The sequence below is a fragment of the Dryobates pubescens genome, chromosome 19 (genome assembly GCF_014839835.1).
Source record: "Dryobates pubescens isolate bDryPub1 chromosome 19, bDryPub1.pri, whole genome shotgun sequence".
In the NCBI taxonomy this organism is placed as follows: domain Eukaryota; kingdom Metazoa; phylum Chordata; class Aves; order Piciformes; family Picidae; genus Dryobates; species Dryobates pubescens.
This window is the reverse complement of record NC_071630.1, coordinates 16,546,018-16,573,272: the sequence shown is the minus strand read 5'-3', so window position 1 is coordinate 16,573,272 and position 27,255 is coordinate 16,546,018. Positions and strand designations below refer to the sequence as shown.

At 38.9% G+C, this 27,255-nt stretch overlaps 1 protein-coding gene across 9 annotated transcripts in view; it reads left to right on the top strand.

Moving 5' to 3' along the window:
• ZNF536 (zinc finger protein 536) overlaps positions 1–27,255 on the top strand; it is a 352,862-nt gene that overhangs the window by 20,168 nt on the left and 305,439 nt on the right. The window contains exon 1 of one of the 9 annotated variants that reach the window (XM_054169950.1): positions 25,837–25,853. The exons of the other annotated variants lie outside the window; for them this stretch is intronic. The gene's annotated coding sequence lies outside the window, so the exon portion shown is untranslated. Of the gene's footprint in view, positions 1–25,836; positions 25,854–27,255 lie in introns of those variants that run through there. 9 annotated transcript variants of the gene reach the window in all.

Genomic DNA, 27,255 nt, shown 5'->3' with positions numbered 1-27,255 from the left:
AGCGCTGTTTCGGTTTTGTTAATCTAGTCTCCTTACCCTTAATTTTCCTTTACTAGTCCCTAAATAAGCCGCACATCAATATTTAGTGTGGAATTGGCTCCAAAGCAAATCACCATGAACCACCACCATTACCTGAAAAAAAAAAAAAACCTCCAGCAAAGAGGAATAGAAAATTATAAGCCTGGAAGATAGAAGCTGCTGCTCATATTAAGGGAAAATACAAGCTATTTGCCTCTCCAGTGAAAGGAGGGGGTGTAGAAGAAAGCATCTATTGCATGCAGCATAAAATGACAAGAACTAGTTAAGAATATACTAATTGTGCTTCTCGTTTCTGGTGAAGTAGGTTCATTAAGATGCTGCAATGGTTTAGTTACTGTTGGTCTCTTCTAAAGATCTGTGAATTAAGTTGTGACATTGTTAAAATTTAAAATCAATAAAAATAAAACTACGGTATGTATCAGCATGAGCTGACAGATGTAGACAAGTATTAAGGAAAATCTCTTGCTGAGAATGATTGTAGCCTGAAGTATTCTATATATGAATGATTCAAACATATTTTAGATTTCTCCTTTAGAGAACCTTCAGTTTGGACATATGGGTCTCTTCATGTGTCTGTCAGGGTGAAAGGACCAGTTGCTGACATAATTGCTGTCAGCACTGTCTTCTGGGTGCTGTTGCTCAGAAGGACGCTATCGAGGACTGCTTCTTTCCAGTCCTGTTTGAAATGTGAACCCCTGTGTTCCTGTATCACTGTAAAACACACAAAGGCAGAATTTAATGTATACTCTGCACATCCTTTCCACCCCTTCTTTTTTCCGCTGATGTTACTGTGATGGGTTTGCTTGTGGATATTCAAAGGAAGGAGATATTTTTCAGGTTAGCTTTCTCCTCCTCCTAGTGTAATAACCTGCTATCTTGGAGAAACTCATGTTTCTACCCCAGAGATGAATAATCCAGTTCTGTTCACCAATACCTTGCCATTTTTCTTCAGATTTTTTTTTCCAGAGATACTGAAGTGATTGTGAAGAACCGTAAATGCATTCTGAAAAAATACTTTTAAAGAATTGACAATTATTTGTAGCTGTCTTTGAGCTCCTTTCAGCCTGTTTTGCACTGCTTTTGCAATTAAGCTTTGTCATGCATCTTCAGTCCAAAGAACCTGTAATTCTCTTTTCAAGTGTTTTGTTAAGGGTCTTAGCAACCTTCTAAATTTTTGCCACATTTGTATCACTTCAATTTCACCTTAATAAATCAGGACAGCATCTGATGCCTCGCATTTCTCTCAGGGGGCAAAAGGAAAATCTTTTTGTTGTATGTAAAAATACAGCATTGAATTGGTTTTATATGCTGGAATGCCCTTTTAGATAAAGAAACTACATTTGTGGGCAAATTGTGTTTGGTAGAATGTCCTACTGCTACCAAACATTGGTACCATCTGTCCCCTAAGGTTTCAGCACTGATCTCTAGGTTCTTGTACTATTTCCTTCTTGTTGTTGGTTTGTTTGGTTTTGTTTGGTTTGAGTTTTTCCCTACAGAGAAATAAGAGCTGTTACTGGGGAATAGCAAAGGTGCACTATAAACCCTAGTTGCCGTTCTGGGTGCATGGCACCCACAGAAGTAGCCTCCAGTAGGCAGTGGTGTTGAATAGTTCAGAAGTGACCTCTGCATACCATTACCCTGCATTGTGAGTGCGATGATTTGCCATATCTGAGGATCTTGTGCTTGATTTCTAAAATAGATCAAGTAGTGTATGCCTGGAGCAAAAGGTGTCCATCTGTGAAATATGAGCTTGAATGACCATAGTATCAGGAAAAAAATGGATGACACCTGAAAATTAAATTTGTTGCTAAAGCACTGGACAGCACTTCGTTCCTGATTCTTTCCCTGACTTTCAATATGACCTTGGGAAATTCATTAGAATGTGATTTTTACAGGTGCTGTACAACACTTGCTACTAATGAGTCTTGTGGGTGCAATGGGGCACTTGCCACTTCTGAAGATCAGGCAGTGCTTGTATCCCTGTGTGCTGAGTGGGTAAAAAGATTTTGCAACCTTTAAGAAAGGTTGTGATATGTTTATATACTTCTTATAAAAAATGGTCTTTGTTTTAATAATTCACATAGAAAAAATGAAGAGTACCTGGTTCTGGCTGAATGACTGTAGATGGAGCAGTATCTTCCTGTATGTTTGCAGGGTGGTAACTTGGGCTAGCGTGGAAACGATGCCCTTTCACCAGGCCAGTGGCCCATCTTGCCCTTCTGCCTGATGCTGTCAGCAGGAAGCACTGGTTAGGGAGGCCAGTTGAGCCTGGATGCTTTTGGTGGCCCACTTCCTTCATAGTAGCCTTGTGCCCACCGTCATTATGAGCATGTTGGAGGGTACTTCCTGATCCTTGTTATAGGCATCTGTGGTTCTTCTGGCTATAAATTGGTTCAGTCTATGGTTTGTTTGTCTCCTCCCCTTCTTGTGGCAGCATCTTTTCACAAACATTAATGAGCTTGGAATGAAGTCTTTTCACTTTTCCTGTGGAGCAGTCATTCTGTCTAGTTTTATTTGATCTTTTTGATACCTCTAACTCTGTTACATTGTTTTGCAAAGATAAGACCAAGGGTTTGGGTTGTGACGTAAGGATGTCATCCATCTTGTTCTCAGTATTCTAAATGATGACTAAGGCTCTGTTTACTACTTCATGTGTTACTGAACTGATGATTTTGGAGGATTGTCAATTCAAAGATCTATTTTCTGTACTTACAGGCCATTTCCCAATCCAGTGTTGTATGTGGATGTTTAGATTGCTTACCCCAGATGATAAACCTTAGCATTTTTCTGTGTTGATACCCATCTGCCACATTTTTGCTTGCTCACTTTGGCTGCACCAAAGCACAGATTCTTCACACCAAGTTTACCCTCCAGCCTGTCTTGTCTTTGATCAGAATGTCTCAGACCAGTGATCATTCCCTAACCAAAGCAGTTTTGCTTGACCCTTTGGGAGGTTGTTTCATTTTCAACTATGTAATTCACAAAACCCATGCCACAATTTCTTCTTTGATGCTACTCCCCAGAGATCTGCAAAAAGATTCTGTGTTTTGACAGTTTGGCTCTTGAAAATCCTCTTGGTCTCTAGCTAAATATTGTGTTTGTGGAAGAGCTGGGCTCAGGCCTTCAGAGCAAGCTTTACTCTTTATAGGTACAGATTAACCATGGAAAGCAATTTTCCATTTGGTTGTATTTCTTGAGAGATATATAGAGAGATATACTTGAGGTTTTCCGTGTGGATAGTTTAGTGCAGGATTCCCCTGGTGAAATGCTTCAGCTATTAAGCAAGAGGTCAGCTTTGAATTGCTGTAATAGTTTGTTTTCATATCTAGTAATAGAAAATAGGCATTTGAACAACAGTGAAACTTCCTGGTATCTCAACAATGTGTTTTGATACTTGGATACTTGAGTTGCTGTGTGGTTAACATTGTTCTTTGAAGTCTCTACTTACTGGCAAAAAAGCTCACCGCAATATTCCCCGTGCTAAGAGATGGTGGATTGTAGAGTCAATACTACCTGCCAGGATCAGTGGAGCACAACATGCTCTAGTTACATCACCTTCTATTTGTGAATTGTTACCTTGGTTGACATGGATAAAAGAACTATCACCCTCCAGCACTGAAACCTTTAGTGTCTACAACTTGAGTAACAAAGACCAAGTACTCTAGTTACAGCTATTAAACTGTATACTGTAAGACAGGAAACAGTGGGTTAAGCTTGTATACATCTAGGAGATCTTCAGATGAGACCTTATTTGTCTCTTTAAATTAATTTTCTGGTTTGTGTTGCAGAAGCTCAAAGAAATGAAAGTACAGGTCTGTTGTTTAAGGTAAAGCAGAATTAAATGCTTACAATATGAAGCTTCTGTTATTTGTAAAACCACTCCACAGGAATAATTCATGTTCACTTCTGAAAGCAGACCACATTGCCTAGTTCCATTCACTGCCTTTCTTGTAATGCATCCTTTTTTCTGTTTAATATTTGTTGAAATACTAGATATTTAAAAACATTAAGAGAACTGGTAAACAGAGATTTTCAAGGTTGCTGTGGAGTTGAGAGGTGTTTTAAGTGCTCACTTTTTACCTCACTTATTCACACATTGTCTTTCAAGATGTCCTTTGCTTCTCCAGATTAGAATATTTGGGCTTGAAGTTTCTTAAAAGATAAGATTCTGTTGATAGAGGAGTCTCTCCTTACCTAACTTGAACTGAAGTTGTAAGGCTGATGTGGCATCTATAAAATCATCATCAGTCTCTGACACTGTTGCCATGAGGGTCAGACCATTATGCAGTGGGCAGTGTAAAGTATATTTAGAAGAGTGCTGATACTTAATTTTTTTTTTTCTGATTCTCTGTGTTGTTATCTAAAAGAAAAGTCTAGCAACCAAATTCTTAAATCAGCTGGTCTGACACAGTGGGAACCAAGGATTTTGATCCAAGAACTGCAGTTGTGTCACTTGATGGTTGAGGGAACTGACTGACCAGCTGATTTCAAGATAGCTTACCGTTGCAGTTCCTGCTGCCTTCTGGATCTTTGGTAGCAATCCAGAGAGCTGACTTCATCCTCACTTTGGGATCAAGGTTGAAAGCTGAAGAAAGTGGGAAATCTTAGAGTTCTTGTATGGGGATGGAGCCAGTGGCAAAGAGTAGGAAGATGGCAAAAGTTTGGAGGGTTAGGGAAGTAGAGTGCATGATGTTATGGGATAGTATTTGGCTGGCACAGAGGTGGTTAGGTTAAGCCTCAGTTTGAGAAATCCAAGTTACCCACTCTGCTGAACATTCCTGCCATAATTAAAAGTGTCTGACTGTGACCTTTAGTATTCTGAGAAAAGGAAAAATTGTTACCTTAAGGAATTTCCCATATCTTGAACCAGAACAGAATTCACAGCTATGTTCTGGAATTATCTTGGTCCTTGGAGACGAAGAACTTCCTCAAAATTTACTGCTCTGGGAAGCTGCTTCTTTAGCAGCTTCAGTGGTTGTTTCTACAGTTAGACAAATTGGTGACCTTTTGGAAAGCATCATGTTATCAAACAGACCAATAAACTCTTCAGCAATTGTATAAGATTCATCTTCATTTAAGTATCCATGTGTGGAATGAAATTGAATGTGTGTCTAACACGTAGATTTTGCATTGCATTTGGTGAAGACAACATTTATTTGGCATGTCTGATTCTTGGTAAAACACTCCTCCGAGATACAGGATCTGATTTCCTCAGCACAGCTATTGTTGCACTTCATTAGGAAAAGTAAGTGCTTGGCCCATCTGGGAATCAAAATGAGGATGATTCAAAATAAGTATCCAAAATTTTGATTGAATTCTGATGTGAATAGTTTAAAGTACTAAAATGAGGTCTATCCAGAGTAGAATGCAAGGGTCCTGAGTGTTAAAATACACACATAGGCACATGCATTCACACACACTCAAAATTAATATAAGGGATTAAAATTCAGCTCTAATAAAACTGGAAAATATGCACTGTAGAAGGTAGCACAGCCTGCCTTCAAAAGTTGGTTAGTACTTAAGGTGACAGAGAAAATTAATGCACGTGAATGACAGTTGTTCCTGAGAGAGTCATCAAATCAAAGAACTGATTTGGTTCGAAGGGACCTCCAGAGATGGAGTACAACCCCAATACCAAAGCAGGATCACCTAGGGCAGGCTGCACAGGTAGGTTTTGAAAGTCTCCAGAGAAGGAGACTCTCTGGGCAGCCTGTTCCAGTGCTCTGTCACACTCACCATAAAGAAGAACAAGAGGACACAGTCTCAGGCTGCACCAGGGGAGGTTTAGGCTGGAGGTTAGGAGGAAGTTTCACACAGAGAGAGTGATTGCCCATTGGAATGGGCTGCCTGAGGAGGTGGTGGGGTCGCTGTCGCTGGGGGTGTTCAGCACGAGGCTTGACAGGACGCTTGGTTGCATGGTTTAGTTGATTAGGTGTTGTTGGATGATAGGTTGGACACAATGATCTTGAAGGTCTCTTCCAACCTGGTTTGGTCCATTCCATTCCATTCCGTCTCCTTGTGTTCAGGTAGAACCTCCTTTGTTCTTGCTTCCTACTTGTTGTTCCTTGTCCTATCACGAGGCACCACCAAAAAAGAGACTGGCACCTTCATCTGGGCACCCACCTCTCAGATATTTATAGATGTTGATAAGACCTCCTTTCAGTCTTCTCTTCTCAAAACCAAATAGCCCAGTTCTCTCAGTCTTTCTTCATAGGAAAGGTGTTCATTCCTGCAATCATCCTCATAGCTCTCCATTTGACTCTGTCCAGCAGATCCCTGTCTCTCCTGAATGGGGGAGGACAAAACTGGACATAGCATTCCAGATGAAACTGTGAAAAGTCTCCTTTCTTTGAATCCCACTTAAATTGAGAAAGCTGTTATGAATGTTTGATAGAACAAGATGGAAAATTGCCTCAGGTAGGTCTGAAGTCTGACCTCTGCCACAAGCAGTTTCAGGAGCCGTTTTACATAGTGCCTGTTTGATTTAATTTCTTTGCAGGATGACACCGGAATGGCTAAATCTCTGATTCCTTTATCTTTCATCCCTTTTGCTCCATTGGTAGATCTGGGGGGGATTAGGAATAGAAGACACACCACCAGTAGGTACAAAGTTTGTATCAAATAAAAGGATTCAATTTTCTGCCAAGTTGGGGTTTAACCTCTCCTAGATCCCGAGTTGTGTATAATTAATGTATTTTCAATATCTTTCAGCATTTGACTTTCAGAATTCTCTCTCAGAATTAATCTGAAAGATGGTTCAGTGTTCTGCCTTCAGGAAGACAACTTGCTTTTAGCTCACACCATAATTTTTGGTTTCAGTTTTTGGACGTCATGCATCACTCTGATTAAATGTCTCTTTTTTGCAGAAGGCTATTCTCATAGGAAAAAAAAAATCAAGCTATTATCTAACAAATGCGTGGCAGTTAGTGGTAGCATGGACTAGTATATATTTTTAATGACACCCATCTCTTCCGTTTGGTTGCATGTGAACAAAATCTCTTGCCTGCTTTATATCGTTAAAGAGCTTGTCCAGATTTGGTGGTTTTAGGTTGGGTAACATTATGATGGACGAGTTGACAGTTCATTAAAACAAAGATTTTTTTTCCATCCACAATAGTCTGTCTTCTGTGTATTTACTATTATTAAAGCCTGCACAATAGCATCTGTAAATAAGACATGCCTTTCCTCTCTGTTAGCGTCGACAACTGATGGTGGATGCCTACTAAGAGAAAGAAAGCTCGAGTCCTGCTGGGCTAACTTTGAATTCAGCAACAGTGTGTATAAGTACACCAGTGCTGTTGTGGAAGAGTGGCTTTCTTCCATTAAAGCAATATTCCTGTCCCTTGCTTGTTAAATGCACTAAGATACAAACCTTTTTTGTGTATCTTCATAGCAGTTCAGGAACCAACTGATTGGAAGTACTAGGTATGACCTGTGCAGTTTTACATGCAGCAGTTAGCTTCCTAGCTTGTTGAGCCACTGTGATGTTTGGGATGTACATGCTTTGAAGGTTACTTCTAAAGAAAGGCATCCAAATCCTTAATTCAAGATTCTGTCTATTCCTGTGGTGTTTACATTCCAGTATGGCAGAAGATCATTGAAAAAAAGAAAAGATGAAAATGCACTTTAAAAAGGGTTTCTCAAAACGGGTCTCCTTCAAAGAATCACAGTCCTCCACTTCCTCCCCTCTTGGAAAGACTGGGATATACATTAGTAGGCAACTTAGCAGTTTGCCACAGTGCTATTAGTTAGAGAGCCATCCATGATGGAGTACTGGGCAGTGTGTTAAGAAAGCCTCTTCCACTACTGGAGTTATGTCATTTTATGTTAACACAGCTGTAAAGTTACTTGCTGCTGTTTTTCTGTGTGTTATCTCCGTGCTACTGTTTCTACTTGCTACTTAAAAACAACAGCCTCCTCATCTTCCAGAGTATTTGGAATTGCTCGCATGCTACTTTATTAAATGCCTTTGTAGGAGAATGGGAATGGTTACTGTGCTGCTTTCTTGTAGGATTGAATCTTCCAATTGTTTAGTTTTGAATTCACTCTACTTAAAATATGCAGTGTGTATTTTTTTTTAATTTATTTTGTGTGAATATGGCGTTCATTAAAGGGATTAATAACAAAGGCTAAAGCTTGGCACCGAGTGCCTGTTATGCAAGCTTTCCCACACGCAGTTCTGCCAGTACCCCTCAATTCTGACCTGCAATAATACCCTTGCTATTCTAGTCCTGGGCCTTGCCTGAACAGCGGCTGCAAACTGTGTCAGCTCATGGGTGTGTGACTTTTGTGATGTAGACAAATGAGATGTTTAAACTCGTTTTTTAACTTCTGACCTTACAGTAAGTTGTAGGTATTTTTATTATCGGTTTGAGCAGGTAATTAATAAACCAGGGGCAGCAGCAGCAAAAAACAAACTGATGAACAATTTCAAGATATACCAGAGCCCTGAGTTTGTAAAGGAGGCTAATGGTTTAGAAAAGCCGTATGCTGATTCAATTATGGTTAACTTAAAGACATTTTGAGCACCCCTCTTGTGTGAATGGAATTCTGTATGTTTCTAGCAAGTATTTAAAGGGTGCAGGAGGGTGAATATTTTTTACAGTTATAATTTATCATAATAAAGATGGCATCAGACACTCAGTTGTTAGTGTGGTATAGCAGCAGGAGTGAAAAGATCAATTCCTCGAAAGGATTTGTGCCCCTAGAATTCTAAGGGTAGTGTTGTTGTTTGTGTTTTAAAATTACTATTATTTTTTAAGCATGTTAATAATTTAAGGTAGCCTTAGTAACTATTTAGTGAATGATCAGCAACATGTGGTATGTAAACTCTGGCAGAGAACGGTGCTTTAAATGCAAACAGCGCAAACAAGCACTCCAGCAAGCAAAAACAGATTCACCTACATATGGGCAAATGCTAACTCCCAGTAAAGCATGAATTTTTAGGATTAAAAATAACCTTTCTGCTACCTGAGCACCTGTGTAACTCTACTTCTGTCCTTTAAAAAACAGTTTTATGAAGGAGCAGATGAACTAAAATTGAAAAAAGGGGGCATGTAGCCTTTCAGTCTACGATGATTAGTATTAAGATGAGTTGCACTTTAGCTAGGCTGAAACTTGTTCGTAACAGAATGTTAAATACTTACTGAAAAGAAAGATTATGTCTATCTAGTTACACCATTCCTTGATATATGCACCATGTCAGAGTGCCATTGTCTCCTGGGTAAAGACTGAGAGTTCAAATACCCACTATCTCTCCCCTGGTGCTCCAAATGCTCTGCTTTGAAGTTTTTATAATCCATCTGTCATCTTCTAGCAGGGAGGGCACATGTTCTGTACCACTCAATTATAGAATTCTCTTTTGCCAGCTACAATGAGACAGGAAAGAATGTTATGGGTGGTTGAGAGAAACTGTCAGATATACTAAATTCCTGGGATTCATATGGATGATGTTATTCCAGTGTAGGAACACAGCATGTGTTATTGTTAAAATGTATTAAGGATACATCTCGTATTGTAACATTTTTGATGTTTGCATAGTTTTGTTAATATTTGATTTTGATTTAGAAAAGGGAAGCAGCCAAGCAGTCTGAGGTTGGATCATTTCATTTGTGTGGGGCAGCAAAAAAATGTCCAAATATGCATATAGTTTGGAATATCAGAAATTATCATGGTTTCTGTTACAACAATGAAATGGAAAAAATTGTATTGTTTTTGTGTAAGAGCTGTGGAACAGTGGAAGTGTTTATAGACCGGTAATATTTGCCATACCAATTGTTTGTATTATGATATGAACTGAAGGCCTGAAAATTATATGTGCTACCATCTGGTGAAAACAGAAGTAGCATTTCATTATGTGGTGCATATAAACAATAGAACCAGTGTATTCTGAAAGTATAGTTAATACTTTTGCTTAAAGAAATCTACCTTATAGAGACCTAGCTTGTTTGATAGCGTGCTGGCTTTTCATGTATTTAGTCCCTGGGGTGATTTAATGTGTTGTCTTAAGTGAAATGAGTTTGATGATCTCAGCTATATCTCTAGTGGGTATTAACTCATGGTGTAAGACATCCCACATAGTTTTGCAGAGGCTGGTGTAATATGAAAATTCTATGTTTTGCTCAGATTAGGGGTAGTATGTGTTGTAGCTGTATTTATTTGAGTAGATAGGTTTTGGGGGGAACCATAATTTTGAGGGGGTACCAGTACCCACAGATGTTTTGTACATAAATGAATAGACAATCAGCCACCCTCAAATTCAGTGTTAAATATGCACCTTTATGGGATCCGTTTAAAGCTCCTGAAGTGGACAACAAGCTGTAGGAGTCTCCAGATGCTACAGACCCCTTTGTAAGCTGAAATCTAACTCCCACAAATGTGTTCTGAGCAGTCAGCAAGACAACCTCTTGCTCAGCTCGTATCTGCAGTATAAATACATCCTCCTCTTCCAAACAAATGGGAATCCTGCCATTTCTGGAACCTGGCAACTGCTTTCAAATAAAACTTGCTATCATGGCTTGCTATTTTGCAGCCTGTTGCCTGTCTGTTGGTTGCTCTGTGTTGAAGCAAGAGTTGAGGGCAGTGGAAGGCAGGTGTCCCTTTCAGGTTAGGGAGGTAAAGGGGTCATCCTGTGGCTGAGCACTGGTAATCTGATCCCCAAATGTTAGGAACAGAAGGCAGTGTTTGTGTTTATCTGTCCTGGGTTGGTTATAGTAAAAATGGAAACAACACTTTAAAAAGCTCCAGTAGAGATACTGAACAAACTGGAGAAAGTACAAGCTAAGATAGGATGCTCCTTCCCATTCACCATGTGGGACTAGGACACTAGTGAGTAGTTTTGAAAGCACTGACGTGATTGCCACACCTCATTTGGATTACATTTATCCCCTTGGAGTTGACTAGTGTTACTGTCTTACTCTTTTTCACCAGCTGTTATCACCAGCTTCTTGATGCTGTGGGCAAATGGGAAACTTTTAGTGTTAGACTTTCCTCGGCCACTGTTCTCTTCAGTAGGTCTGCCCACAGATGTCCTGAGTGGAGGTGATCAATCAGCACCCCTGAAACTATGGTTGTAAAGCGCATCACAGAGTGGCAGAGATGTACTTTTAGAGGTGAAAACATTCCATAATGAGGTTTTTGCACAAAGATGGCTTGTGTTGAATTACCTGCTGTGTGGACTACTGTGGCAAAGCTCTCTCGATCTATGCCCATGTTGCTTACTCTGACCATGGGTAGAAACTGCTGGTGTGCACCGAGTGACCTGCAGTTTCCCAAACCTTTGAGCTCTAAAATTGCCAAACTATTACTCATTTTTGCGTTGGATCTTTGAACCTTTATTCATCTGTTAACTCCTGTTGGCCTTGACCTAGCTGAAACTTAACTCTGATTTTGTTCATAATACTAAGACTGGATGCCCTGAGCTAGGAGATGGGGAGCTCACTTCTGCTTTTAATTGTATCTGTTAGAAGGCAGTGTATTTATACAGTAACCAATGTTAAGTTTTGAAAAACATTCCCACTAACTGCAGATTTTTTTTTTAACATGCTGTACCTTTAGAATGCTTATCTAACCTATACATTGACAAGGAAATATTCCACTAATCCCATACTGTGATGTTTCATGTACATGTAGAAGCTCCCCCCGCCCCCCCTTTAAATTCAAATTATAGTTTTGAATGGTTTGCTTGCTCTGATTTTTGTTCTTCCCTTTGCCTAGCTCTTCTTGCTTATCTTTCATTACTTCTCTTTAGCAGCTTTAAAAAAAATAATTTATTTCTTTCTCTTTCTTCTTACTTTCTCCTTCTCTCTATCTTACAGGTATACACTATCAGTAGAAGCCCCAGTTGGAAGATTATCAGTGAAGAACAGAATTTTTAGGTCCTAGCAGACCCTTCATCACACAGGAAAAAAAAAAAATAAAAAGTGAAGATTGCAGTTTGCAGGACCAGTGAAACCTTGAGAGTGGGAAAAGTATTTGTGTTTACTCTCAAACTTTCACTGGGTCTCCTAATCTGCACTCTGAGGGCCTGCTGAATCACAATTCTGTGTAAATGTCAATAAATGAAAGCAGCCATGCGGTTGTTGGTAGTTCTGTTACAATAACAGCAAATCCCGAAGTCCTATTTTGAAGTAAACATTTCATATAAATTTCTATCTATTTAAGCTTAGTTGTGTAAAACCCAAAACTTCAACCCCCAACACGTCCTCCTGCCCCCCCATTTTAAGTAGGTATATTAAAGTGTGATTGCACTGATGCTCTTTACCAGTACTGAGGCAAACATAACAGTATTTATTCACTGGAATTTTCTGGATGTAGCTCTCTTAATCAACAGGGCAAAATTCTTTTTGCCCAAGTAATTAATATTGTTGATGGGCAAGTAAAATACGTGGTTTTCTTGCAGTTTATACATCCTCCTTGTGGTAAATAATGCCACATAGATTTAGTATCTGGACAGATAAATTTTTCATTATCATTTAGGGGCCTGATTTAAAATATATTACTAGGAGAAATACAACATTGAGATTTTTAACCAGCCATATTGTGCTACAGCTTATTGTTCTGTTGCAGGGATAATGCATTAATGTTTATTGAGTTCTTTATGAATTTATGTGTGTTATATATAGGCATAGTTTCCTTTGTGATCCCCTGTTTTATTAAGCTGGAAATCTATAAAGATGTGAATTTTAAAACTACTGGTCATTAGGTAGTATGTTGCAGTTTGGGAAACGGTTATTTTTTTTAAGCTTAACAATTTTTACTGTCCTTTCTGGATTTTCCCATGAGATTAAGGTCGTATTTTTTTATGCATGTTGAAAAATATTCACTTATCAGTATGGGTGTAACTGTAAACAAGTGATAAAGTGACAACATCTACAACAGCAAAACTGACAGCATTTGCTTTAATTTTCTGCCATTTTTGTAATTATATCAATCAAGACCAAAACTAAAATGATATTTTAGCATGCTGTAAGAAATGAGGAATTCAGATCTTAAAAGACCATTACAATTAGCTTTGAAACATTCACCATTTTAACATAATTGTTTCATATAGCTTATACGTCTTCATTTACAGGCAAATATTCTGTTGATCTTTTATAAACAAAGTAGCACCCATCTGCTTCTTGAGACACTCCTGGCGCCTATTCATTGCAAAAATAATACATGTCCTAATGACTTCCACATATTTTGAAATCTCCCTTTTGAAATTGGTCTTGGCAGATTATTTGCAGGTACTTGAGTTGCATCTGTTTGCAATTTTGCAAATGCGGAAGACTTTAATGTTGAGCACTGCAAGAGGGCTATTTTAATCCTCAGATAACATAGGCTGTCATCAAAAGCCACATTTATCTTTTCGAAGGTGGGGCAAATGTTTAATGTTAAAAGACAGTAAAAGGTCAAGGTCAAGGCTGAGGTCTGAATATTTTCCTTTCATAAAATTGTGTCTTTTGTCATTTACTTCTTGCATTTCTTTCATTTAAGTTTCAGCTTAGCTTCCCATTGCCAAGAGGATGTTTTGCTGATAAAAATGAAAGATCAGGAAGAGAGTAAATCTGAAATAATTGTGAACTTCGCTCTGTTGTACTTATTATTACCATGTGGTTAGCAGCTGACCAACTTAAGCCGTTTTTATTTACACTACAAAACTGAGCAGCATTGTCCTCGGAAAGTACAACTTTCCTTTTATTCAGTCACTAGACTTATGTTAAAATGGAGTTCAGGGTCCCCCTTCATCTCACAGAAGCGAGGAGGTAAGGTTGAAATGACATCCTTAATGTACCTCATTGGGCCTTGTTATTGCAGCACATATGGTACACTATGAAGGATTACCAATTGTTAGAGGACCCCTGCAAGAGTTGGGCACGGTGGGGGTGAGTTAAGGATGACGTTTCAGGTTTAATTCCTCTCTTGTTTTCCCTATTACCATTTGACTGTTAACATTTCTTTCCTTCATTTTTTTTTTTTCTTTGTTAGACTAAATTTTGTATCTTGAACATTAAAAACGTCCCTCTCCCTGCATAAAAAGGGTCAGTGCATTTAATACAGAGGGAATTTGAGACCAAAAGCTTTTTGAAATGGTTATTTTTAGGCAGCTACTTTGTGTTCATGTTGTTGTGCAGAGAGAATAGCTGGAAACCCGAAAATGTGCCAAGGTTTTAAACACCATGAGGCTTAGTATGAAAGAGGACTGAATGAATGTTTTGTGCAATACACGTTATGTTCATGTTTCTTGATAAGGTCTGTGGTTATAAGAGGAGTGTGTGCTTACCTGCAAACTTTGACTCGAGTACCTTGGAGTTTGCAGTTCTTCCAAAGTTTTGACAAAATGGCTGTCAGATAGTTGTTTAAGGAAGTTTCCTACTGAGCAGCAGCTACCTCCAAGGTGGAACAATAAAGGTATTTTTACAGCTTGTATCATGACAGGAATAAATACATCAACCAGATAAAATTGCTGTGAGAACTGAGGTGGTGGGATGGTAGTATTTAAGATAGCATTTGACCAGGGGTTACAGCTTCAAAAGTGTCTCAGGGAGCTACATGCCTGTGGCTTACATCTTCTGAAGTGTGTGGACTTTTGGGTTTTTAGGTGCTTGATCTCCATTTTAGTGGGATTTAGGTGCCTGAATAAGGGTCAAGGGCTTGCATGCCTTTGGGCTTCTGGCCCTTTATTCAGTTTTCAAAAGGACATTATGCACATCTCTAAAAATGTTTCCCAGGGTGGTAAATTTAATATAATCAGAGTGCTATGCACTACTGTCAGATGTTTAGTAGGGCTAACCAGAATTTTGCATTTCAGTCTTAAATGAAAATTCAGGTTATAGATCAGCTCGGTTTCTTTCTGTTATCTTGGCACGCTGATTCAGTGCTGTCTTATAGGATGTAGTGCCACCTCCTCTATCAGCATGCTGCCTCCTCATTATCATTTAATTATTTATTGTTTCTATTGCAGAACACTTGGGCCTACTCAGTGAACAGCTGTCTGTGCTGGGGTGGAGCTGAGTATTTGGGGAATGAGTAAGTAGAAGTAGTTGCAGTAGCAGTTGGGATGGAGAAGTTGGAGAGTCTTTGTTGCATAGAAGGAAAAGATTGTTTCTTAAACTATGGTAAAGGAAAAAGCAGCAAGTTTGGGAGCTGTAATTTTTGAGAGAGAATAAGGTGCCACACTAAGGTATAAAGAAATGGCATTGCCACTTAAAAGTGATAAAGAAAATAGGGAATGTCAGGAGATTGACAGGAAAGACAGTTTGGTTTTATCCACTCAGGTTTAAATCAGCAGCAGCAGAATTAAAAGAGGTGCAGGCAGATGTGCAAGGCTCAAGTCTAGGACAAACTTGGAAGAAGTCGTGTGAGGAAAAAAAAAGAGATCACCTGGACGGAGAGGAATGGAGATAAGGGCAAAACATAGTTGTATGTGACAGAAAAGTAGAGATGGTGTAAGAGTATTGTAACAAGTAAGGTACTTCAAGGAACAACATACTGATGAGAACAGTGAAAACGATAGATTCTTGGAGCAATTATGGCTGCTTTCCTGTTGAGGCTCTGACACGGTTACATCTGTTAGATCAGCGTGTTAGATCTGGTGGGACAGCAACACAAAGTGGTCGTCTAGTTGGGAGCAATTGTCATGTTATTGTTCATATGCTTTGAAAAGTCTATTGTGCAGTTACTGTAGCCAATTTTCAGATGATAACTTGGCCATTCTCCTCACTTTTTATGGCTCAAAATACGAGTCCACATTATGGATTTGTGTTTTGCAAAACCAGCGACCTATCAGAAAATGTTCATGTACTTCTATAGTCCAGTGTGTGCTGATAGTCACATTAGATCATGTGCTTCAAATCAAAGTTGTCTCAGCCTTATCTTGCCTTAATCAAGTCTTTCTTGTTTTCTTAGTTAAAAAAACCCTCTATAATCCTCTTTTTTGGGGGTGGGGGGTGGGAGGGAGGGGATTTGCAGGGGTGGTTAAGTGAATGGTCTACCTGCTCTGTTGTACAGTGGTAGTCGTATGACAAAGAATTTGTCCTTATCCAGTGCTCTTTAAATACTTTTGTGCAGTCTGCTCTCTGATGAGCTCTTCCTGCAGGCAAGAAGGTAGCAACCTGTCTCTATGGTCTTCAATTCATGCTAGTTTGTCAGCATAGGGTGATGCTCTTCTAGAAATTTCTGAGACCATGTGAATGCAATAGGAAAGCTAGGATCACTGTAGTGATCTTCACTTTTGCTGTTGTTCAAACTGCATATACCTAACCATTCTGCTTAAGAAGCAAGTCCCGTCCTCTTGTTGCTTCTTTGTTTTTATTATCTTTAGAGGCATATTGATGTTCACCTGCCCAGATTCTTTACAGCTACTAATGAAAAAATACCTACATTAACAACATAGACACAAGTGCACCTTGGGATGAATGTGTTATTTATAAAGACTTACCATCACACCCCTCACAGTTACATTTTATGCTGCTTGTGGGTGTGCTCCTGTGTCTTGTTGGCAGTGCAATTAGTTGCACTGTGGGAGATTCCCAGGTTCAAAGCCAGGCATGTAAAATCTATTTCACCCCTTTTTAATATGTGGGTCTTTTTGTAAACGAAAAGAAAAAACCCAAAATCATGTCACCCCTTCACAAACAAAGCAGAATAACACTGTTTGTGAAAATCTTACAAAGTCTGATCCAGTCTCTAGTGCTGCTTTTTGTACGTTACAGCTCAGCATAGTTGCACTAGACCAGTACTGCTCTGCAGGTGGAAGTGTGAGGGCCATTGAACACTTTGAGTTTTTCCAGTGGATCACAATTACAGAAACATCTGTGCTAAATAACTTTGTGCAGATGCACTGTGAAAATTCAGTGTTCAATAGCCCTCAACATTTCTAATTTCTTACTTGTGGTGGTGTAGTTTAGAAGTTGCACATTGGGTTGCAGCATAAAGCATATTGGAAACATTTGTGAAGGGCCTTTTTAGAATGCTTATGCTGCAGTGAAAGTACTCCCAAGCGCTTTTGTTTCTTTATTTAGACTTATTGCATTTAAAAATGGACAGAATGCATACTAAGGATACTGTTAACGTGATGCTGTGTGAAAGTGCAGGGGTCTGGTATACAGGCTTGAAAAAACCCTAAAATTATATACATATGAGTAAATGATATATCTATACAAAATAGTAAGTTACAGACAGGAGAGAAGAGCTGAGCTTTAAAGCTATTGGATGCTATAGTGAGATCACACAGTTTTAGGAAGTTGAATGCATCTGCTTCCTCGGGATATATACCTGCTGTCTTCCATTCTCTTCATCTAGGTGCTCTCTATGCTACAACAGGAGAAATGAATTAAAATCTTGAGGTATTTGGGAGTAATTCTTTGAATATTTTGGATGGTTCCAGGCTTAACTTCCATAAAACATCTAAAAGGTGTGAATGCATGTTGTGTTTTGCTGCTTCTTTTTTATGGGGCTGATTTAATCTTTAATATGGTCCATGAAAATGCTTTAAACAGATCTTGATTTCAGTGTCAGTGGTGCATCCAATGCAGAAATGATTTGCTGGAATCTTTTTCTGTGAGACACCCACTGGGGGACCTTTAATACTTTTCTCCTTCATCAGGATATCTATGAAATTATCTGGATTGGAGTTAACTATATATTTCAAATTTAAGCCTAGTCTGTTGGGGTAGGTAGCAAAGGGACAAGTCATATGCTAGAAGTAGTGTGATATTTATCTTCTGTTCCTCATAGGCTGAGCTTATCCTGTATCATGGCAGTCAGCCCAGCTCAGCAAAAGCGATTTCCACTTCATTTCTCAATGTCTGATTTTGCTTCCATTGAAGTTAATGGCAAAACTCCCACTGTCTTCAAGTGCAGAGGGATCAAATATTCAGAGAGGTTGGCTACACTACTTGGAAGTCCAAGTCTTGCACTTCTTTTAATCTCCTGGAAAATCATAGCTTTATTTTCTCCCAACTATTTCTGTGCCCTGATGTTACAAATTTCTGTGATTTTTTACTTGTTAGTGATAACTTGTAATTACTGCTTTATATTTTGGTTCACATACTAATTTTACTTTAATGCGATAATGAAGATTTGTTTCCCTGTGGTCAGATTTTCTTGCTGTACTATTTTTGCTGTACATCACTGCAACTTTTCCACGGGCTTAGCCTTTTGTTAACAAAGGTCATAATATGACTAGCTATACATAACTATTTGTGTTAATGAAATACTTGGCTGCATTTATGGTCCATTTGGAAACAAATATGAGTCTGATAAAGACAAGTGTGTTTTTCAGTATGGATTTACATACATTTATGGATTAGAATCAGGCATGCCTCTTTTTATAGTCAGTGTAGGTTTAACTAGGTTAAAAGGTTTTCCTGAATATTCATCCAGAGATTTCTTTTGAAATAAGCTTCTGGTTTTAAGTTTCACAAAAATTAAAAAGTACATAAAAACTGGAGGAGAAGAGGAGAGGAGAAATGAGTTGAAAAGAAAGGGAAAAAAACTAAGTAATATTTAAATTTTATGGCTTGCAACCCCCCAAATTTCAGAGCTTTGCAAAAATAAAAGGTTAGCTATGAATAACCACAATCAAATCTTTTCTTTTGTCCATATTTAATTCAAATGAGATTGCTCCATATTGACTTCTAATGCTAAAAGGCCACCCATCATGGAATCCCTGCAGCCAGTGAAGCAAGCAAGTGAATGCTTTCTTAAATGATGCTAATCAGTCCGGAGAGGCCTGCCCTCTATCCCCATCAGTATTCTGTAATTCAGATGTGCTGATAACCTGAAATTGAATGTGTCAGTATGCAGACATGTGAAGAAAAAAGGAAACTAAAAGGCAAAAGTGGCAGCTACAGTGACAATGCCTGTTTGTTTTTTAATTTCTTTTTCTTCCAAGTAAAGAAAGAATACTTGATAGTTGTTCCCAAATGCCTACTGAGAGCTATACAAGAACAAACAGAAAATTCATAAATAGGCTAGACAGTCAATTTCCAAATTGACAAACTGAGAGGAAATTTTTTAAAAAGGCAGAGCAAAACGACACAAACCCCAAACCAACCTACCAGACAACAACAAAAATCCAAACCAACCAAAATCCCTCTAAAACAACAACAGAAGGAAACCCCCCAGCCCAAACAACAGTAGCAACAAAGTAACCACAAAAATCCCCAAACAAAACTCCAAGAGAAAAACACCCCACAACCCAAACAGAAAGGAACAAGAAGCACTAGACTCCCAAATAATATACTTTTAAAGGCTAATACCAACAGGTTAAAGTGTTTGTGTGTATCTAGGAAGGTTCCAATCTGAACACTTTAAAAAGAGGGCTCTCTTACCCATGTGGTATCTAGCAGGACAAGCCAGTTGCTTTATCTTGTCTAGATTTTGTTTTTTACCAAATTTTAGATTTTAGCTGTTCTGTATCACATCTGGTTTAAATTTTGAACAGACACTTTCACGTCAGATGCAGATTTTCTTCCAGAGAGTGACATGCGTTTGCTGTTGTATTAGGCAGTGTTGTAGCAAAAATCAGAGTGATTTGATTTTTCTTTCACTTTTTAAATAAGACAATTCTGAAATAATTCTTGCATTGAGTCTCATTCTGGCTAACTGTGCATGTGAAAGTGGCAGGTGTACATCTGAAGGCAGAACTGGGTCCTTTGTTCGTCAAGGTTCTGTTTTGAACACAACATTGCTTCTCATGGTGGATTTGACCCACTGGGCTTATACTCAAGTTCCCCCCCCCTTATTTTGTCTATTAAAAAAGAAGCATTGCAATAAATATTCCCTAGTTTATATTGTCTATGCTATATGACCTTTTCAAGATGTTAGCAATAGAAGATCTTTCCTTCATTGACAGCTTCTGTCACAATTGTACCAGAGAGGAATGATACTAGTATCATAGTATTGTGCTCAGATGAAAACTGGGATGCTGAGGGATGATGTATTTGTTAAACAAATTGTACCAATACAGTTTGTTATATGCATTGTAGTCTGTGGCTGTTGAAAGCCATTTAGCTTTTTTTGTCAGCAGGTCACAGAGGAGGCAAGTGTCAGTGTTTCCATTAATAATGGCAAAATGGGGACATTTGGAATTGGGACAGCTTGTCCAAGTTTAGTGAGTAGGTCATCTGGCAAATCTAGGAATTGAGTGTGGTCTCTTGAATGCAGGCCTGTCTACCACTTTGTCCTGTCAGCCCTTGATTACTTTTTTCCCCAGTTCCCTTTTAGGACAGGCATACTGACTGAAAGTATTTTAAAGGATTTGGTAACAAGTTTTGGCTCCAGGGAACTCATGGTGTGCACTTTAGTGTTCCTTAGTGCTCTTTACTGCTGTCTTACAGCCTACCACTTTTTGAGCAGAAGTGGACACAGGCAGAGGATGAGATTTGCTCACTGGGTAGTTCCCCATCTGCCCAGTCAGCTGGGCAGTTCTCATCAAGCAGAGAGCTGCAAACCAGGCACCAGATTCCTCATGGTTGGCAGACAGGTTCCTGTTGACTTGCATGTGTATGGCCTAATGCTCCCACCATTAGCCTGATTTTCAGTGTGCTGAGAACTGCAGCTTCTGTTAATCAGTGGGATCTAAGTGTAATTAGCATTTACGAAGGGACCACTCAGATGCCTTGCTGCCATGCCTTTCCAAGTCTGTTGATGGAATGGAAAGAAACCAGGAACCAAACCCTGTTCTCTGGTCCCCTGTCTGCCACCAGGAGATTAGAGGCTAGGCTGAAACAGGATGGAAATGACATTCTGAATTTTAATTATTTATCTGTGCACTTTTTTTTTTGGTATCTTCTCATTGCTTGGATATTTCATTTTATCTTAAAAATATTTATTTGAAATTGTCTGTGATCAAAGGCTGGGAAAGAAAACTGAGCTGGATATATTTCTTTTTAACATTTCCCTCCCCCCCCCAAACATTTTTTTCTTCTTCTTTTTCTTTTGGAGAAAATTGGAGTGTCAGGATAATTCTTCTGTATGCAAACTTTACAAGGTGAAGCCAGTCCAAATGTTACATCCTTAGGCTTTACAGCACAAGATTAAAACTAATGCACATATATGATCATTTTTACCTACTACAAGAATTCAAAGATAACTGGTGTATCTTGTTTTTAATCCAAATTAAGTGATTTTTTTTTTTCACTTGATCATGTTATATACACACACACACACACACGTACACACTCCCTCACAAGCACATGTCTGTGTACAGAATTGATAAAGAAAGAACTCTAGTTAAATAATCCACTTTTGTCTGACAACGGAATCAGTTATAGAGGTGCAAATATGCAGAAAGCTATTTGGAAATGCATCCTCGTAGTTGTCAGGTTTTATTATGCAGGAAGGTGTCATGTTTGTTACGAAGCTGAGTGCAGATGGCAGAGTGGAAGAAATGGATCACTAATTTTAACAATGATTAATGAACAGAGATAGAAAATGAATTACATTGGACTATCGGAGGCAAGAAATATTTTTGAGAAAATTTTGACTCATCTGCTGTGCTGTTCTCTGTAAATTATTTTCTGGAATTCTATATGTTGTCAACAGTTGACTGCATTTTCCATTACTGTCTATTTCTGTTCTTAAGTACTTTTGTGTTATTAGAGAGACATAATTTCAAAATACCAATACAGTCCTGATTACTTAGAGAAAATATATGTAACGGTATGAATGTTCCGAAGGCTGTGGCCACAAATGTCTTGTTATAACTACTCTCTCATTCCCCACCATTTTTTATCACTACATTAGAAATATTTAGTGTAATTTTGTCCTTCTACTAATAAAAGGGGCAGAGGAGTCATTTGGTGTAGTTTACAAAAATAAGGAAAAACATAGACGCGAAGTTAACAATAAAATGCAGCCAAGTGGGTTAGTGTGGTTTTAAGCTTGCAGTGCTGATTCCACCATTTGTGATTTCACAGTCTAACCGGGAAAAACATACACACAGCTGCTTTTTAAATTGCTACCACCCACGTGCTCCCCTCTTTCACTGTAAACTCTTGTTGGCGCATATGCACTCCCCGCACTTCCCCACGTGTTCGGTGGCCAGTCTCGCACGTCTCAAGCTGCAGGGGGAAAACGGAAGTTGCCACTGAGTTATAATTTGTTGTTTATCCCTGGTTTACAACCTGCTGAGCTGTGCAGCCTCCCCAGCCAACCAGAGCTGCTTGCCGTTTGCATCTGAGAGCTGTGTGGGACTCGCCCATCCTCAAAGGAGGATTAGTTCTGCTTCGAAAGAGCTGTGTCCTCATCCCCCTTCCTTACAGTATTAAAATATATAATAAAAGAAAGATAAATGCTATGACTGAGAATTAAACGTTTCCATCGTCAATTACACAGAGCTCCAGAAGTTGAGGTAAAATAGGGTCAAAGCTGACTGGCTCTTTAGCAATGCCACGAGGTGTTTGCAGCAGGGAGAAGGGGTCTGACAGGTGAGATGCACTGCCTGATGCTATCATACTGCCCAGAAGGCATGCAGGTGGACAGTGCTAGAAGCAAGGGGGAACCCCGGGTATTCAGGAAAACAGTGCTTTGATGTTTTTGAAAAGCTCTCTGTCATGCATATGTCCTGGATCCCTTTTGATGGCATCATGCTGAACCTCTTCTGTGGTCTTGAGGGCTGGGTAGTCACCTGTGTTGTAGCTGCAGGTGCTGGAAGTTCGATGGTTGTGTTTATCTTGTGGCTTTGTAGTGTTTGTTTTGTTATTTTGGTGATTGTCATGTTGGTAAGCTTTGGTAATTCATTGGATAATGGTTAATTGCACCTGATACTACACATGAAGCAAAGCTTAGACCTCTTTAAGAGGTTTTGTTCCAGGCAGGAAAGTGCCTCTGTTTACATTTGATCTGAATTTGGCCTGTCACATCTTATTAACCATGTGTGGTAGGTGACTATACTTGACTCCATTGCTGAGACCACTTCCTGTCTGATGCTTTATATTAACATGATTGTCTGTACTTTCTGCTGTTTAAGGACCTGATCCTTTTACTTGTGTGAAGAGCTCATTCAAGAAATCTCGCTGATTTCAAGGAGACTGTGTGCAGAAGCAGTGCTTGGTGGGATTTAGCAAGCAGCGTTATTACTAGAGTGTCCACTTCTCTGTATGCAAAGTAATATTCTAAAGATTACTTGTTGTGCAAAATGAAACAGTAACTTTTGGTGTAGGTGTAAAATAAATTTGTATACTTTCCACATAAGTGATCACTTTCCTGCAATGTCAGGATATGGCAGGAGAGACATCTTCTCAGAGAAACACCTTGGGCTTGTGAATGAACAGCAATTTCATGTCCATTGCCTCTTTTACAAGCATGAGGCTCAATCCTGCTGCTACTAAACACATGGCAGTTGTGATTTCTAACTTTAGAAGCTGCAGGAGAAATGCACTTTGAGAACTCGGGTTTTCAGAAGCGTTAGCCATAAGTTCAGGTATATAAGAGGCTCATAAAGTATTAATTCTACCTAAATTGTGCTTACAGTCACAGGAATAACCTAAAAATGTGCTGTTCATCAAAATACACCAAGGGAGATTCCCCTATAGCATTTTGGGTCTTGGAATACATAAGCTAACCTGGAGTAATTTGAACTTCTATCATTGGTTTGCATCTGTGGTCAAGATTTGTGGTTTCTTCTGTATTCTGTTTCAGGATGTGTTCTGATCTTGCTAGAAAGTGTTAGAGAAAATCTTGAATGACTTTATGAATTACTCTAACTCTAGTATTTTGCATGTAATTATGGTCCTGATGGGAACATGCTTTAGAAAAACAACTACTGGAACAATACAAGTTCTGCTCAGGTTACATAGCATATGCTAAACACTGTGAGAAAACATACACCGTGCTTTAGTGAACAAGGTAGGGGGAATGCTCCTGGGAGCCAATTTAGAATGTGACTTAAGGCAGGCATGGCTTATTGTCTCTGTTTCTTTTGGCAAACTGGTAAAGCAGCAGTGGTGGCTGGAACTCCACGGTGAGCCCCTGAGGTAGCTCTATGTGTACAGAGAGCAGTCTGTAACTAGACCTTCATGAGGATGTGTAGGTGCTAGTTTTAGACCTTGCCTTTGTTTTGTAAAATGGCATTGCTGTTGTGCTTTTACCTTGTCCTTGCATGGCAGAGCTGAGTATGGGATATGGAACTTGGACAGAGGAACAGGACAAATAACGAGGCTTTGGCAAACCAGTGCTGCCACTACAGTATTACTGTTCCCCACCTGGGTTATGAACACTTAAAATGCCCTTTCTATTTTTATTTTTTAAACATAGGATCAATATATATGCAGTGAAGTAGCTGTGTGGTTAATGTGCTGATTTAGGCTTTCAAAATTTCCTGTTTGAAAGTATAGTTCTACTGGACTGTGTTGGCATATACATGAAGACATGGGTTTGTGCTTACTGAAAAATTATGTTACTGAACGTTGGTAACATTGCAGACATGAGGGTATGGGTGTGAATAAAAATCCCCTATGGTCCTTCTTAGACCTCAAGTGGCTCATCTTAATTTCTTATGGCATCTTATTAGCTGCAGCTAATGCAAGTAACCTTAACTAAATTTTGCTTCGCTGTTCTATAAAAAGCAGGAAGTACAATGAAAAAACAGTGTGTTTTTAAAGCATGAATATTGTTGGTATGAGCTTAGGCACATAAACCATTGCAGAATGTTTGGGAGAATGACCCCTTGGTTGTCACCATTGTCTTAAAATACTGAAGGAGAAGGGTTGGGCCTGTGTCGACATTGACATTTTCCAGTTGAGTGCCTTTTGCCTTATATTCTTCTTGGTATGCACAGTACTGTATGGTTTAGAGGGTTTAGTACATTTGTGTAATACATACATGAAAACAAAGGGGTGTGTGTGTATATATATATATTTGAAATATAAAATATTAATACAGATATGAACCACACCATGATCTAGAGGGTATCCAAGAGGCCTGTCATACTTCTCTTACTTCAGGTAAATAACTGATTGACCTTTGTGGTGTGCTGATACTTCACTAATCAGAACCTGAAATCTGTATAACAACACTTCATTTACTTGATAGACAAAAGAACAATTGCACTTGAAGTAATGTGATTTCTAAATAGACACTGCCTGTCAAAAATAAATGCATTAGAAGTAAAATGTAGCTCAAGGAGACAATTAGCAAACAGAGGTGACACTGTAAACAGGTGCACCCATTATTCCCAAAGCTTGTGGCAATATATTCACATCTTTTAGACTGATGGAAGATCATGTGACAGTTTGGTGAATTATCTATCTGTATCATCTGACTGATGAAGCCTGCTGCAGTTGCAGATCATTTAAAAATGCATCTCACAAATTACATGGTAGCTGGGAAAAAATGCAGGTTTTTCTGAACAATGCTTTTCTAAAGCTATGTGCTGGAATACCTAATTTTTCTTTGAAAGGATGTAGACCATTTCATTATGCTATGTATACAGTCAGTTAAGGTTGTGCAAATTCATTACAATGTTTGTTAATCTATAAAACATTTTCCATTCTAGTTTTAGTGACATTGAATATTTTTTTTATGTGCTATTTCTGAAACATTTTTTTTTTCCCTGTGAGCTGAAAGGGAATAACATATTTTTTTTTTATACAGACTCCTTAAATCGCTACTTATCAAGGAAGATTTGAGATGAGAACATTTGACCTACATCTTTCTGTGGGTTATTGGATTTTTATTTTTTTTCCCCCTACATGGAAAATGTAAAACAAACAAGAAGGAATCTATAAACAAACTCCCTGTTTCTTTCTTTACCAGGCTATGATGAGAGCAGTATCACTTATGAAATGTCCTCTTACGTGATGTGGTGAAAACTGCCTCAGAAGGTGTTTTGTAATTTGATGCACTAACAAGATAGTTTGGAATGAAAAATGCATTTTTCCCAAGCTATCATTTCATAAGTATTTCATATTTTCTTCCCTTTAGAAATAGGAATTGATGGTTGTTTCAGTAGAAGTAGGCTTGTATGTTTGTGGATAGTTTTTCCTGGTGGCAATTAGGCTGCAACAGGACACCCATAGCACCTGACTGTGTTATTGTATCCTGGTTTGGGGGATATTTTGGGTTGTGGAGTGTGTGTGTGTGTTTTTAAATTCTTGTTTCCAACTTCCATTATGATTATAATTTGAGGCCTTCCTAGATACACTGTAAAACTGTCTTTTGTTGTTTGGCAAGTACCTATTCCCAACAGAGGTGTGTTTCTGAGATGTGCCAGCATCAGAATAGGAGATTTTAATTTTCCCCTTACTGTTCCATACCAAAATCCTGCAGCTAACCCCCATCTGTAAATGAGCTCAAGTAAAGGAAAAATTTAAATCTTTTCAGCAGTGAATAGATAGTGGGCTTGACCCTGCAAACCCTCCCACTTTTGCTGTTAATTACACATACAAGTCATACAAGCCCAGAGATGAATGGAGTTGAAATAGCCCTGTAGATCTTAGGAAGACTCTTACAGAGTCTAAGGTAGTTTATTTCAGGGGTTTTCACATAACTGTTTCCTATTAGGTGGCTGAAGAACTAGGTCATTGAATATTTGGTGTCAGGGCTGGTTTGCTCTTGTATGATTGCCCTACCCTAAGTCTTTATGTAGATGTTAGCAAAAAGGTTGCAGTTCACCTCTTTGACTGTCTATTGTAAGTGGGTGTCTGATGGCAGTCCTATTGAAATAATGCTTTTATCAAGAATGGGGTAATATTGCCTGGAGGGCTTTTGGCTGGCTGATTTTGGGAGGTGGCTGCTCTCAGTAGCTCCTCCTAAACCTGACCAGAATTGATTGTCCTGCGTGTAAGGACAGGACTAGGGTGGGGTGGGGGGGAGTAAAGGACAGGCAAGATGACCTTCTTGTGCTGCCTTTCTTTTGGCACCACTGCCTGAACACAGCTGTGGCATTCCTTTGTGACATTGGGGCAGTGGAAGAAAATAATTATGGCCTTTGTCAGTGTTGATATGCCAATGTTTATTGTCTATCCATGGTGGGTATCGTTTTGCTTTTTGTGGTTGTGCTTATTTTGTAGCTTTATGCTGGTTGATAGTATGTCATCTTTGGTCTTTGTTTACAACCTGTTCATGATCTCTTCACAGGAGTTTTGTCTGCTTAAACCAGAGTGAATTTGGGTTATTGTGGTTCCTCACTGGCAACATTCTGACAAAATGCTTTTGAATCTGAACGTGTACAGTTTGACTACTTTTGTTCAGAAATGGATGGATTGGAATTGAATTTGTCATCAA